General features: G+C 35.0%; 1 long non-coding RNA gene across 7 annotated transcripts in view; it reads right to left on the bottom strand.

Annotated features, from left to right (window-relative positions):
- Positions 1 to 12,658, bottom strand: part of LOC109499079 — a 283,874-nt gene that overhangs the window by 136,998 nt on the left and 134,218 nt on the right. The window lies entirely within an intron of this gene.

Genomic DNA, 12,658 nt, shown 5'->3' with positions numbered 1-12,658 from the left:
TTACTAGGGGAACTGACAGTTGTTGGGCATTAGGTTCTGGATGATTTCAAGTTTCTAGCAGTAGTAATGGAAGCTTCTCCAAGGAAGACAGAAATGGAGAGCAACTAAAATGCTCCAGTCCTTCAAAAACTCATCCCTCTTCCCCACCACTGAAGCCTATACCATAACTTCATTTAGAGATCCATGATGATCAGAATTTACCAGCCCACGGTCATCTTTTGACAGAGTCCACCTTGAAGCCAGAAGAGAAATTAGAATCTAACAATTAGATGAATACCCTTTCAGACCTAAATGCTCAGGATGCTGCGATTAAGATGTGCTGTTGCAGAAAGAAAGATTTTTAACTCATGATTGGTAAAGACAGTTGTAAGGATATGTCACTGGTAAGCATGATGATTCGGTAAGATGTTCTTTGTGCCCTCCAAAGAGATGGTTTGAGTTCTATTAAACTCTGTTAACCTTTGCTGTACCAGAAACAGACCACATCAAATCACCTTAACTAATGGCTTCAGCAAAAGTCAACAAAAGAGAAGAAAGTAAAATTCTTATTTCTTAAAGTTATCATTGATAGAACTTTTAAAACAGACTTTTGTGAATTACTTGAGAAAATATAGAGCTTTCATGATGTTATGCCTAGAAAATGTATGTAAAAATTCACATATAACCTTTATATATTGGTGAGCATTAAGATTTCCTGTTCTTTGAGGCAAATATTGACCTTGACTTCACCTCGGTCAATATTTACCTCTCAGGTCAATAGATCTTGATGTTCACCTCAACAGAAGTCAATATCTACTTATTATCTCATTTCTATCTGTCAGGTAGCAGTGTGTAATCAGTAATGTGAATTTTCTTCCCTTATGCATTTCCTGAGGTTAAGATGGGATTAATTTTGGACCTTATCCTTTCCATTTGCTAAATACCTTCTCCCCACAGGAGTGAACAGAAGTTTTGTACAGAATATTAACTATGTATTTTCATCTTCTTCCCTTGCTTGGTCTCTGATACCCATCCCAAATTAAGGTAGCACATGGGTAGGATAAAATGTTTTCATATGAGAACTTCATTCATTTACTGAACAAATATTTATTGTCCATCATATATCTGAACCAGGCTACATCTGGCATATAGTTGGGATATAGGTAGACATGGCCCATGCCCTCAAGAAACTTACTGTCAAGTGCAATACTTTCCAAATCCCAATTTGGGGGAAGATGTCAGGCAGGCTGCAGTAGCATCACTAGAAGAGTGTTTAGGGTCTTTTTGTTTGGTTTTGTTTTTAGAGAAATAATCATTTTTACAAAGAGCAGCCACATACCCAATGGTGTTCTGGTGAACAGGCCTTTATAGAAAAAAGGAAAAAAGCCCCAATTTGTTGCATTTTCTGACTTCTATGGTATAAATACTCTCTACCAATGTGAAATCACTGGTTGGGAAAAGAGGCACAGAATCACAAGCAAGTTCACACTGGCTGCAGCAGAGCACTGCTACCCTTTGCTTAGTATTACCCACTGTTAACACTTTACCCTCTTTGATTTGTTATTGTTGCTTTATTCTCTTCCTCCTCCTCCTTTTTCTTCTTTCTTTCTTCTCTGCATAATATTTTGGGGAGGGGGGCTTTTTAAACACAGATTCCAAAACCCCAAATCAGGAGAGCTGCAGTGAGATTCTGGATGTGATAAAAATTCCACAGGTGATACTAATGCATGCCCAGGCTAAGCAAGAGTGGCGCATTCTAGTAGAGCTAATATAATTTCACTTACTCGATTTTGAAATTTGGAACCTTTATAGATTCCACCTTGACCTTTATTCAAGAAAGAACCAGATGAATTTTCCTGGACTCTTCTTGCACCATGCCATGGCACCACAGCCTTCCAGCCACCTGGCTTTAATGTTTGGTTTGGCACAATCTACCCCTTGACTGATTATTCTCTATAAAATCTGATTTGAACTTTTCCCTCTTCACTCTATTCATGTAGAAAAATTACTTCAAAATGCTCTGTACCTACTCAGAGTAAACTGTGTAAAATGAAAGTAGTACATAAAGGAATAAGATATATTGTACTGTTCAAATGATCAAGGAATCCCTTTTATGTCATTGATAAAGAACTTTAGATGGGCGTTGACATTTTTAATGCTTGTTAATTTACTCGTGGGAATGCTTTTCTGGATAAATTTAGCTGCTAAGCCCTGTCTTAATATATACAGTTTCAGTAACAGATCTATTTACCAGACAGCTCAAACTGTAACTTTTGGTTGACAAAATTCAATTGCAGACTTTCTCCATGAGAGTACTCAACCACAACCTAGTGATATAATACACTGTTGCGATGAAGCCACTGTAATGTGAAGCAGTGCTGATCTGTAAACATCTTTATCTTGCCAGATAGATACATCCTTTGAGTTTCAGGACTGGACCATCATGCGCAGTCAAACTGCTTTGCAGGTATTCCTGGGAGCAGTACAGTTTTGAGGAAGAACAGAGGTTGACTCTTCCAAAAGTCTTGACAGCAATCCACTTACTAGCGAGGTCATCTCCAACAAGTTACTTAGACTCTTTGACTCTCCATTTGTTCATTGGTAAAATAAGAGCAATAATAATATGCACCTCACATTTTTGTTGTGAAGATTAAGTGAGGCATCATAAATCAATTACCTAACAAAGTCTGATGGATAAAAGGACTCTAATAGATTTTATTTCCCTTCCTTCTGCCTACTACCACTGCAACTACCACCCATATCATGATCACACTGATGGTACTATTGTACATATATTTTAATGTTTCACATATATGTGCACACACACTCATGTACACACAAATATATAAATATATTTTATAAAGTGGAGTCTCAGAAATGAAGAATGATGAAAAAATGGCAATGGTAATGATGACAATGATTTAAAAATGAGAGAGAAAGAAGATAAGTAGTAAGGGGAGCTTACAGCAATAAAAAAAAAAATCATGTTTGTAATTGACGAACGGAATCATTGCTTGGATAAAAAGTGTGTTACAAAGTTACCAGAATGGCTTAATATTGGAATACTAAAGAAAACAGAGATCAGTCTTGTTTTTTGTTTTTGTTTTTTTTAGAAAAGTGGTGAATTCTATTTGTTTACTTACAAAAAACCTAGACAATAAATTTTTTATCTAGGTAAAGACTGACTTTATGAAAATTTAAATCTCCAGGAAACAACCTGAAAAGATTTCTCAAGTAGCGAGGGTAAGGATGGCCAGTTGTGAACACCAATAAACTGAAAAACTTTCAAGTTGTTTTCATGCTGACACCTCCTAAGAGGAAGGGCTAACATAGAAATGTAACTTTTATGAACTGAAACTTACATTCATTCACAAATATAGTAATACTATTTATACTTTCCAGAGACAGTCTAATATTTATGTATACTCACTTGGTATGGTTTATGTTTAAAGTTCAGTATTGAGCTCCAAACCAAATTCTGCAAAGAAACTCCCTAAAACCTACAACTATCCAAGATGCCTCTTCCGTACACCCTGGGAGGGCTCTTTCTTTTCACAGACCCTCAACAACCTAACATGGTTCAGGTGTTTACAGAAATTATTTCAGTCTCATAGACAGATCTGCTCATGGCTTAGGTGACTTGTTTCCACTGAGGGAGGACTCAGGTATTGTATGTAGTCTGCAATTAACTGTTCTCCCTCCCTCACTCCTGCATTTACCTGGAGAGGTAAATAACAGCCACCACAGAATTTCCCAGCTGCTTTTCATTGTCTTATTACTTTATTTTTCATCTACGATGTACAATATAGAATTCAATTGAAAGAACAACAGCTTCCAGTGGCAATGTACTCATTTCCAATAGATCCGTTAACTCCAACACAGTTAAAATGGTGATCATTTCAGTTTTAAACTGACTGTGACGAAAATCAATAGATCTCTTTCACCCCTGAAAAACTGGGTTCAGATCTGAATTTGCTCTCAAGTGAAATCAATTTGGTGGCCTCTTAACCCAGTGTCTGGGAACCACTGGTCCCCATCACACAATCACCCTGTTGCTTTTATTCAGCCTGGTTGCCTTTACTCTAGAGAGACAAGGGATCATAGGTGAGAGAAAAGCCAAGATGGAGTTGAGGATGAAAGTTGACTTAGGGGAAATCTGACAACCACCAGTCAGGTGACAGTAGTGCTTTATGGAAGGGGGTTGGGTTTGATGAGAAGGAGGGGGAAGGACAATAGATAGATTCTGTATCTTGATGTCAGGATTCACATCTTACATAGAGCTTCTCTCTTTGACTAATTCTGGATATGCTGCCCATTTCCTTTTCTCTTTTGAAACTGAAGTGAAATTTACACTTAAAAATTCACACTGAAAGTAGAACTAGGTGCTGAAAATAAAAACTTTGAAGATTTATATAAATGCTATTTACAATTTTAAGTCTTCAAGAACCAAAAAGTTAAAACATATACCAAAATCCAAATTCAACCAGGTTTTCATGTGACAAAAATTCTGACTTGGTTTTTGTTATTGATGTGCTGAGTAGTATGTACATATTTAAAAATATAACATATATGATATATATGGTAATTCTCTTCTTTTGTCAAAGTTATCAGCCACTATCATCAATGTTGAACAAGTAGATTTGTTTTTAAATTTTTTAACATTTATTTATTTTTGAGAGACAAAGAAAGAGCACAAGTTGGGGAGGGGCAGAGAGAGAGAGGGAGACACAGAATCTGAGGCAGGCTCTGAGTTGTCAGCACAGAGCCTGATGCAGGGTTCAAACCCACAAACTGTGAGCCAAAGTCAGACACTTAACTGACTGAGCCACCCAGATGCCCTGAACAAGTAGATATTTTCAATTGGGCCTTTCTTTAAAATATTTTATTCTTTTTTGAAATTTGAGAATTCAGTTTTTCAGTATGGTAAAGGATTTAACTTTACTCCTTGTGAAAATTATGCTTTAGATTAATAGTCAACCAATAGAGATACTTTCCTTTAATAACAATAAATATACACTGAAACTTAAAAGTTTTAATTTCACTTCTTTGGAGCTCTTTTATTCATACTCAATGAAAATAAATATGGTTTATTTTCATTTCAAAGTTGTAAAATCACAATAAATCTGGAGCTTGAGCTTTTATATTTAATTGTTCTTACTGTATTTACCTAAATAATTATTACAATCACATTATTTCTCTAAGTTGTACCATAAAATCTGACTACAGTTGACCTTTGAACAACACGGGTTTGAATTGAATGGGTCCACTAATATGCAGATTTTTTTTTCAATACAGTATAGTACTATAAATGCATTTTCTCTTCCTTATGATTTTTTAAATAACATTTTATTTTCTCCAGCTTACTTTATTGTAAGAATACAGTATATATTTAATATATGAAATATGTGTTAATTAAATGTTTATGTCATTGGAAAGACTTCTGGTCAACAGTAGGCTATTAGTAAAATTTCGAGGGAGCCAAAATTTATAATAAGTGGATTTTTGACTGCAAGGGGGTTGGTGCCCCGAACCCCTGCATTGTTCAAGAGTCAACTGTATACAGATCCACTGAAGAATTGGTGTGGTTATTGGGATAAAGTCCTCTCTTCCTAACTAGGCTTATAGGGCTCATGATCTGGCCTTTTACTTTTTCAGTGTCCCTTGTACTTTATTTACAACCAATACTGAATTTATTTTAGTGCCTCAAATTGAAGTACTTTCTTGGCTTCTAGCCTTTGCAGGTGCTATTCCTTATGGCTCTTTATTCTTCTTTCATATCTTCACCTGACCCATACCTATTTTTTTTCTTTTCTCTTTTAAGTATATAATTCAATGATTTTTACTAATTTATAGAATTGTGCATCCATCATCAAAATCCAGTTTTAGAACATTTTCATCATCTCAATAAGATCCTGTGGCACTTTGCACTAAATTCACATTCCCACACCCAGCCCCAGGCAACTAATAATCTGCTTAATGTCTCTGCCTTTTCTGGGCTTTTAATACAAATAGAATTATACAATATGTAGTCTTTTGTGTCTGACTTCTTTCATTCAGCATAATATTTTTGAATCTTATCTATGTTGTATCATGTATCATTAGTTGGTCCCTTTTTATTACTAAATACAATATCCATTGTATGTACCACTTTTACTCATGTATTCACCAGTTGTACATTTGGATTGTTTCCAAATAGATGATTACAATTAGTGCTGGTATGAATATTCATGTAAAAGTATTTGTGTGGATAGATGTTTTCATTTCTGTTGGGCAGTTACCTATGAGTAGAATTATGGGTTATATGATAAATTAATGTTTAACTTTTCAAGAAACTGCCCAACTATTTTCCAGAGTGGCTGTATCATCATATATTCCCACCAGCAGTGTGTGACGATTCCAATTTCTCCACATCCTCACCAACACTTGGTATTGTCTCTTTTTGACTATAGTTATTTTACTGGATCTCTTAGATGTGTATCTCATAATAGTCTTAATTTGGATTTCTATAACTATTGATATTGAACATCTTTTCATGTGCTGATTAGCTATTTGTATGCCTTTTTCAGTAAAAGCTTTTGAAGTATTCAGCTTCTTTTGATTGTATTGTAGTTTTGTCACCTGATTATTGAGTTATAAGAGTAATTTATTTATACATTCTAGATATGAGTATCCTTTATCAAATATATGCTTTGTAAAAATTTTCTCCCCATTCTGTGTCTTGCCTTTGCAATTTCCTAACAGCTCCCTTTTGAAGCACAAAATGTTTTAATTGTGATAAAGTCAGTCCAATTATCAATATTTTTCTTTTACAAATTATGCTTTGGTGCTGTATATGAAACTTGTTGCCAAAACCAAGACCACAAAGGTATTCTTCTATGGTTTCATTAACAGTTTTGCAATTTTATTTTTGTATTTAAATCTATGATCCGGTTTGAATTGATTTTTTTATATAATCGGAGATAAGATTTTAAATTCTTTTTTTTGCATGTAGATATCCAATTGCTTTAGTTATTAGTCCAAAATACTAACCTTTTGTCCACTAAATTGGCTTAGTATCTTTGTCAAAAATCAACTGACCATAAATGTAAGGGTTTATTCTGGACTTTCAAATCTGTTCCACTGATAGGTCTATCCCTATGCCAGTACACACATTTTGATTACTGAGCTTTATAGCAAGTTTTGAAATTGGGAAGTGTAAGTCCTCCAACCTTTTTCTCTTTCAAAATTTTTTGGCTATTCTGTGTCCTTACATTTCTATGTGAATTTTAGGGTTAGCTTATCAATCTCTGCAAAAAAAAAAAGGGGGGCATGCTGGAATTTTGATAGCTATTACATTAAATTTATATGGCATTGTAGGGGTAATTGCCATCTTAACATTATTGAGTCTTCCAATCCATGAACATGGGATATCTCATAATTTATTCAGATTTTTAAAAATATTTCTCAACAATGTTTCATAGTTTTTAGTGTACACATCTGCACTTTTTAAATTAAATTTATCCCTAAGTATTTTATTCTTCTTGATGTTATTTTTAATGTGATTGTTTACTTAGATTCATTTTTGGAGGGTTCAATGCTACTATGTAGAAACACAATTGAATTTTGTATATTGATCTTGTATCAAATAACCTGGCTGAACTCATTTCCTAGTTGTAGTTTCTGAGGATTCTGACTCCAGGTCAAAATCCTATGTGTGATCCTTCAGTCCTAACTATAAACAATTATAGACTTGGTCTGGCAGGCCTCATGGAGAGCAGCTTCCATTCTCATACCAGCCTTGGTGTACAACCAATGCATTGCAGTTTTCTTAATCCTGCAGCAAAAAACTCAGTTCCCCAATCTGAGCCAGCCATGCTCATATGCCTATCTGTGTTCTTAACCAAGGTACTTTCATTCAGAGGTGTCCTTATTGGAGGCCTGAAATGAGGCCCTTTCCCTGTATCTCTTCTGAGACCTCCTTATCAGGGCCCTTGGCTGAAGCACTTTGCCCCATTTTGACATAATACCTTCCTACTCTTAGCCTTTTTCCTTCTCCTTTTCTTCATTCCCCACCCCCTCCTCCAGCCCATAAGAGGCAGCATCCATTCAGAACTGTACTGTAGCCCCCTGTACTGTTACCCATCTGTACTGTATCCACCTGACCCATGTCCAAAACCATTCCATGAAGAAAATGGAACACTGAGAGCAAGTACCTCATTCTGCCTCTTACTTGCTTGGTCACATTTAGTAAATAAAGACTTGATTGTTACTTTCAGTTTGTCTAATTGTTCTAATTTATGAGCTCCACTTATTGCTTGATAGGTTTCTTTGTATATTCATAATATTTTCAACATATAGAATCATGTCATTCTGAATAAAGAAAGTTTTACTTCTTCCTTTCCAATAGATGACTTTTATGTATTTTTTTCTGTCCGACTTTGGTGGATAGAACATACAGTATGATTTTGAATAAAAGTGGTGAGAGCACACATGCTTGCCTAGTTCCTGATCTTAGGAGGAATGAACTCAGTTGTTCATTATTAAATCTTATATCAGCCATAGACTTTTTATAAATGTCCTTTATCAGCTTGACAAAGTTCCCTTCTATTCCTAGTGTGTTAAGAGTTTTTATCATGAATGGGTATTCAATTTTGTCAAGTTCTTTTTCTGCACCCATTGAAATGATTATGTCGCTTTTGTCCTTTATTCTATTGGTATGGTAAATTACACTAAAATTGATTTTGGGATATGAAATATGCCTGTGTTTCTGTAATAAATTCCACTTGGTCATCGTATATGATCCTTTATGTATGTTGCTGTATTCAGCTTGAGAGTATTTTCTTGAGAATTTTTGCATCCACATTCATAAAGAATGATGGTCCATAGTTTTGTTTTCTTGCAATATCTTTGTCTGGCTTTGATATCAGAGTAACTCTCATTTTGTAGAATGAGTTGGGAAGTATTCCTCCTCCCCTCTACTTTCTGGAAGAGCTTGGGAATGATTGGTATTATTTATTCTTTACGTGTTTGATAAAATTCATCTGTGAAGCTATCTGAACCTGGACTTTACTTTGCGGAAGTACTTTTAGTATTATTCAATTTCCTTATATTTTTATAAATATATTTGAATTTTCTATTTTTTCATCTGTTATTTTTGGTACTTTGTGTCTAAGAATTTGATCATTTTATCCAAGTCTTCTTATCTATTGATATAAAGTTGTTCATAGGAATTTGTTTTAATCCTTTTCAGTTCTGCAAGGGCAGGAGGAGTATAGATGTCAGAATAGTAAGGGACTCTGGGCTTGTCTTATTCCTTGAACATAGCTAGAGCAAAACCAAACCATTTTGAACACCTAGAATATCAATCTGAGGATTAATAGAACAATCTTCATAATTTGAGGGAGAGAATATGGCAGCTTCTCTTAACAAGCAAACCAAAGCACACCTAGGATCTAGCTTCCTTTATTTTAATTTTTGAATTTTTATTTCATTGTATTATTGTTGTTGTTGTTTCTTCCTCCAAAATGAAAAGATAGAGGAGTACACTTCAAAAGAAAGAACAGGAAGCAATGGTGGCCAGGGATTTAATCAATGCAAATATAAGTAAGATGTCTGAACTAGAATTTAAAACAAAAATTGTAAGGATACAAGCTGGGCTTGAAAAAGCATAGAAGACACCAGAGTTTCCTTTTCTGGAGAGATAAGAGAAGTAAAATCTAGTCAGGCCAAAATTAAAAGTGCTATAACTGAAATGCAAACCCAAATGGAGGCCATAAAAATGAGGATGGATGAAGCAGAGGAACAATATAGACAATAAAAGTATGGAAAATAATGATACTGAAAAGAAGAGGGAAACAAAGGTCAAGGATCACAAAGGCAGAATTAGGGAACTCAGTGATTTATTAAAATGGAATGACATTCATATCATAGGAGTCCCAGAAGATGAAGAGAGAGAAAAAGGGGCAGAAGGTTTATGTGAGTAAATTTTGGCTGAAAACTTCCCTAATATGGGGAAGGACACAGACATAAAACTCTAAGAAATACAGAGAACTCCTATTAAATTCAACAAAAGCTGGCCATCACCAAGACATATCATAGTGAAATTCACCAAATACACAGACAAGGAAAGAATCATTAAAGCAGCAAGAGAAAAAAGTCCTTAACCTACAATAGAAGACAGATCAGATTCACAGCCTATCTGTCTACAGAAACTTGGCAGGCCAGAAAGGAGTGACAAGATATGTTCAATACGCTGAATGGAAAAAATAAGCAACCGAGAATACTCTATCAAGCAAGTCTGTCATTCAAAATAGAAGGAGAAAGAGAGAGTTTCCAAGACAAATAAAACCTAAAGGAGTTCAGTCCTACAAGACATTTTAAGGGAGACTCTTTAAGTGGAGGGAAAAAGAAAACCAAAAGCAACAAAGACTAGAAAGGACCAGAGAGCATCAACAGAAACACCAACTCTACAGGTAACACAGTGGCACTAAATTCATCTTTTAGTAATCACTCTGAATGTAAATGGACTAAATGCTCCAGTCAAAAGACATAGGGTATCAAAATTGATTTAAAAAAACAAAAAAACAAAAAAGCAAGATCCATTGATATGCTGCCTACAAGAGCCTCATTTTAGACCCAAAGACACCTTCAGATTGAAAGGGAGGGGATGGAGAACCATCTATCATGCTAATGGACATCAAAAGAAAGCTAACGTAGCCATATTTATCTCAGACAAACTAGATTTTAAAACAAAGACTAACAAGAGATGAAGAAGGGCATTATATCATAATTAAGCGGTCTATCCATCAAGAAGATCTAACAACTATAAATATTTATGCTACCAATTTAGGAGCACCCAAATATATAAATCAATTAATCACAAACATAAAGAAACCCATTTATAATAATACCATAATAGTAGGAGACTTTAATACCCCACTTACAACAATGGACAGATCATCTAAGCAGAAAATCCACAAGAAAACAATGGCTCTGAATGACACACTGTACCAGATGAACTTAACAGATGTATTCATAATATTTCATCTTAAAGCGGCAGAATATATTCTTTTCTTTTTTTTTTTTTTTAATTTTTTTTTTCAACGTTTATTTATTTTTGGGACAGAGAGAGACAGAGCATGAACGGGGGAGGGGCAGAGAGAGGGAGACACAGAATCAGAAACAGGCTCCAGGCTCTGAGCCATCAGCCCAGAGCCTGACGTGGGGCTCGAACTCACGGACCGTGAGATCGTGACCTGGCTGAAGTCGGATGCTTAACCGACTGCGCCACCCAGGCGCCCCTATTCTTTTCAAGTGTACACAGAACATTCTCCAAAATATATCACATACTGGGTCACAAATCAGCCCTCAACAAGTACAAAAAGATCAAAATCATATCATGCATATTTTCAGATCACAGCACTATAAAACTTGAAGTCAAACAAAAGAAAAAATTTGTAAAGCCCTCAAATACATGGAAGTTAAAGAACATCCTACTAAAGAATGAATGGGTTAACCAGGAAATTAAAGAAGAAATTTAAAAAAATACATGGAAGCCAATGAAAATGAAAACATGACAGTCCAAAACCTTTGGGATGCAGCAAAGGCAGTCCTAAAAGGGAAGTATATTGCAATTCAGGCCTATCTCAAGAAAGTCCCAAATACACAACATAAACTTACATGTAAAGGAGCTACAAAAGGAACAGCAAATAAAGCCTAAAGCCAGCAGAAGGAAATCGTAAAGAGTAGGGCAGAAATAAATGATATAGAAACAAACACATACAAAAAAATAGTAGAACAGATCAACAAAACAAAGAGCTGGTTCTTTGAAAGAATTAACAAAACAGATAAGCCTTTAGCCAGACTTATCAAAAAAGAAAATAGAAAGGATCCAAACATATAAAAAAATCACAAATGAAATAGGGGATATCACAACCATCACCACAGAAATACAAACAATTATAAGAGAACACTAAGGCAATTATATGCCAGCAAACTGGGCAATCTGTAAGAAATGGACACATTTTTAGAAACTCACAAACTGTCATTTCTGTGAGGACAGTAATGGTGTCCCCTCTTTAATTCCTGACTTTGAGTTTTCTCTCTTTTTTGCTTGCCGAGTCTCTATAAAAGTTTGGCAATTTTTAAAAATTTTTTCTTACCAAAAAAACTAACTTTTGGTTTCACTGATGTCTTCTATTGTTTTTATGTTTTCCATTTTTTGATGTATGTTTTATTTCCTCCCTTCAACTTGCTTTAGGTTTAGTTGGCTCTGTTCTTTTTCTAGTCCCTTAGGTTATTTTTTTGAGATCTTTCTTCATTACTAATATGGGTGTTTAACACTATAAAAATTTCCTCTGAACACTGTTTTAGCAATCCCATAATTGTGTTTCCATTTTCATTCAATTCATATTATTTTCTAATTTCCCTTGTGACTTCTTCTTTGACCCATGAGTTCTGTAGATGCATTTCCTTTATTTTTCAACATTAAATACAACTCTATTGTCATAACAACGGTGCATCTTTAAATGAGAGCATTGACAAGACATTGTCTCTTAACCTGAATTTGCAATAAAAGATGTTTTCAGAAATAAGTATTTATGAAAATGACAAGCTAAAATAAGTTCTTAAGGCAAACAGTTATAAAACCTGGACAGGGGTGCCTGGGTGGCGCAGTCGGTTAAGCGTCCGACTTCAGCCA

Source organism: Felis catus, chromosome B1 (assembly GCF_018350175.1).
Source record: "Felis catus isolate Fca126 chromosome B1, F.catus_Fca126_mat1.0, whole genome shotgun sequence".
In the NCBI taxonomy this organism is placed as follows: domain Eukaryota; kingdom Metazoa; phylum Chordata; class Mammalia; order Carnivora; family Felidae; genus Felis; species Felis catus.
The sequence above is the reverse complement of the archived record's forward strand: the minus strand, read 5'-3'. Positions and strand labels throughout refer to the sequence as shown.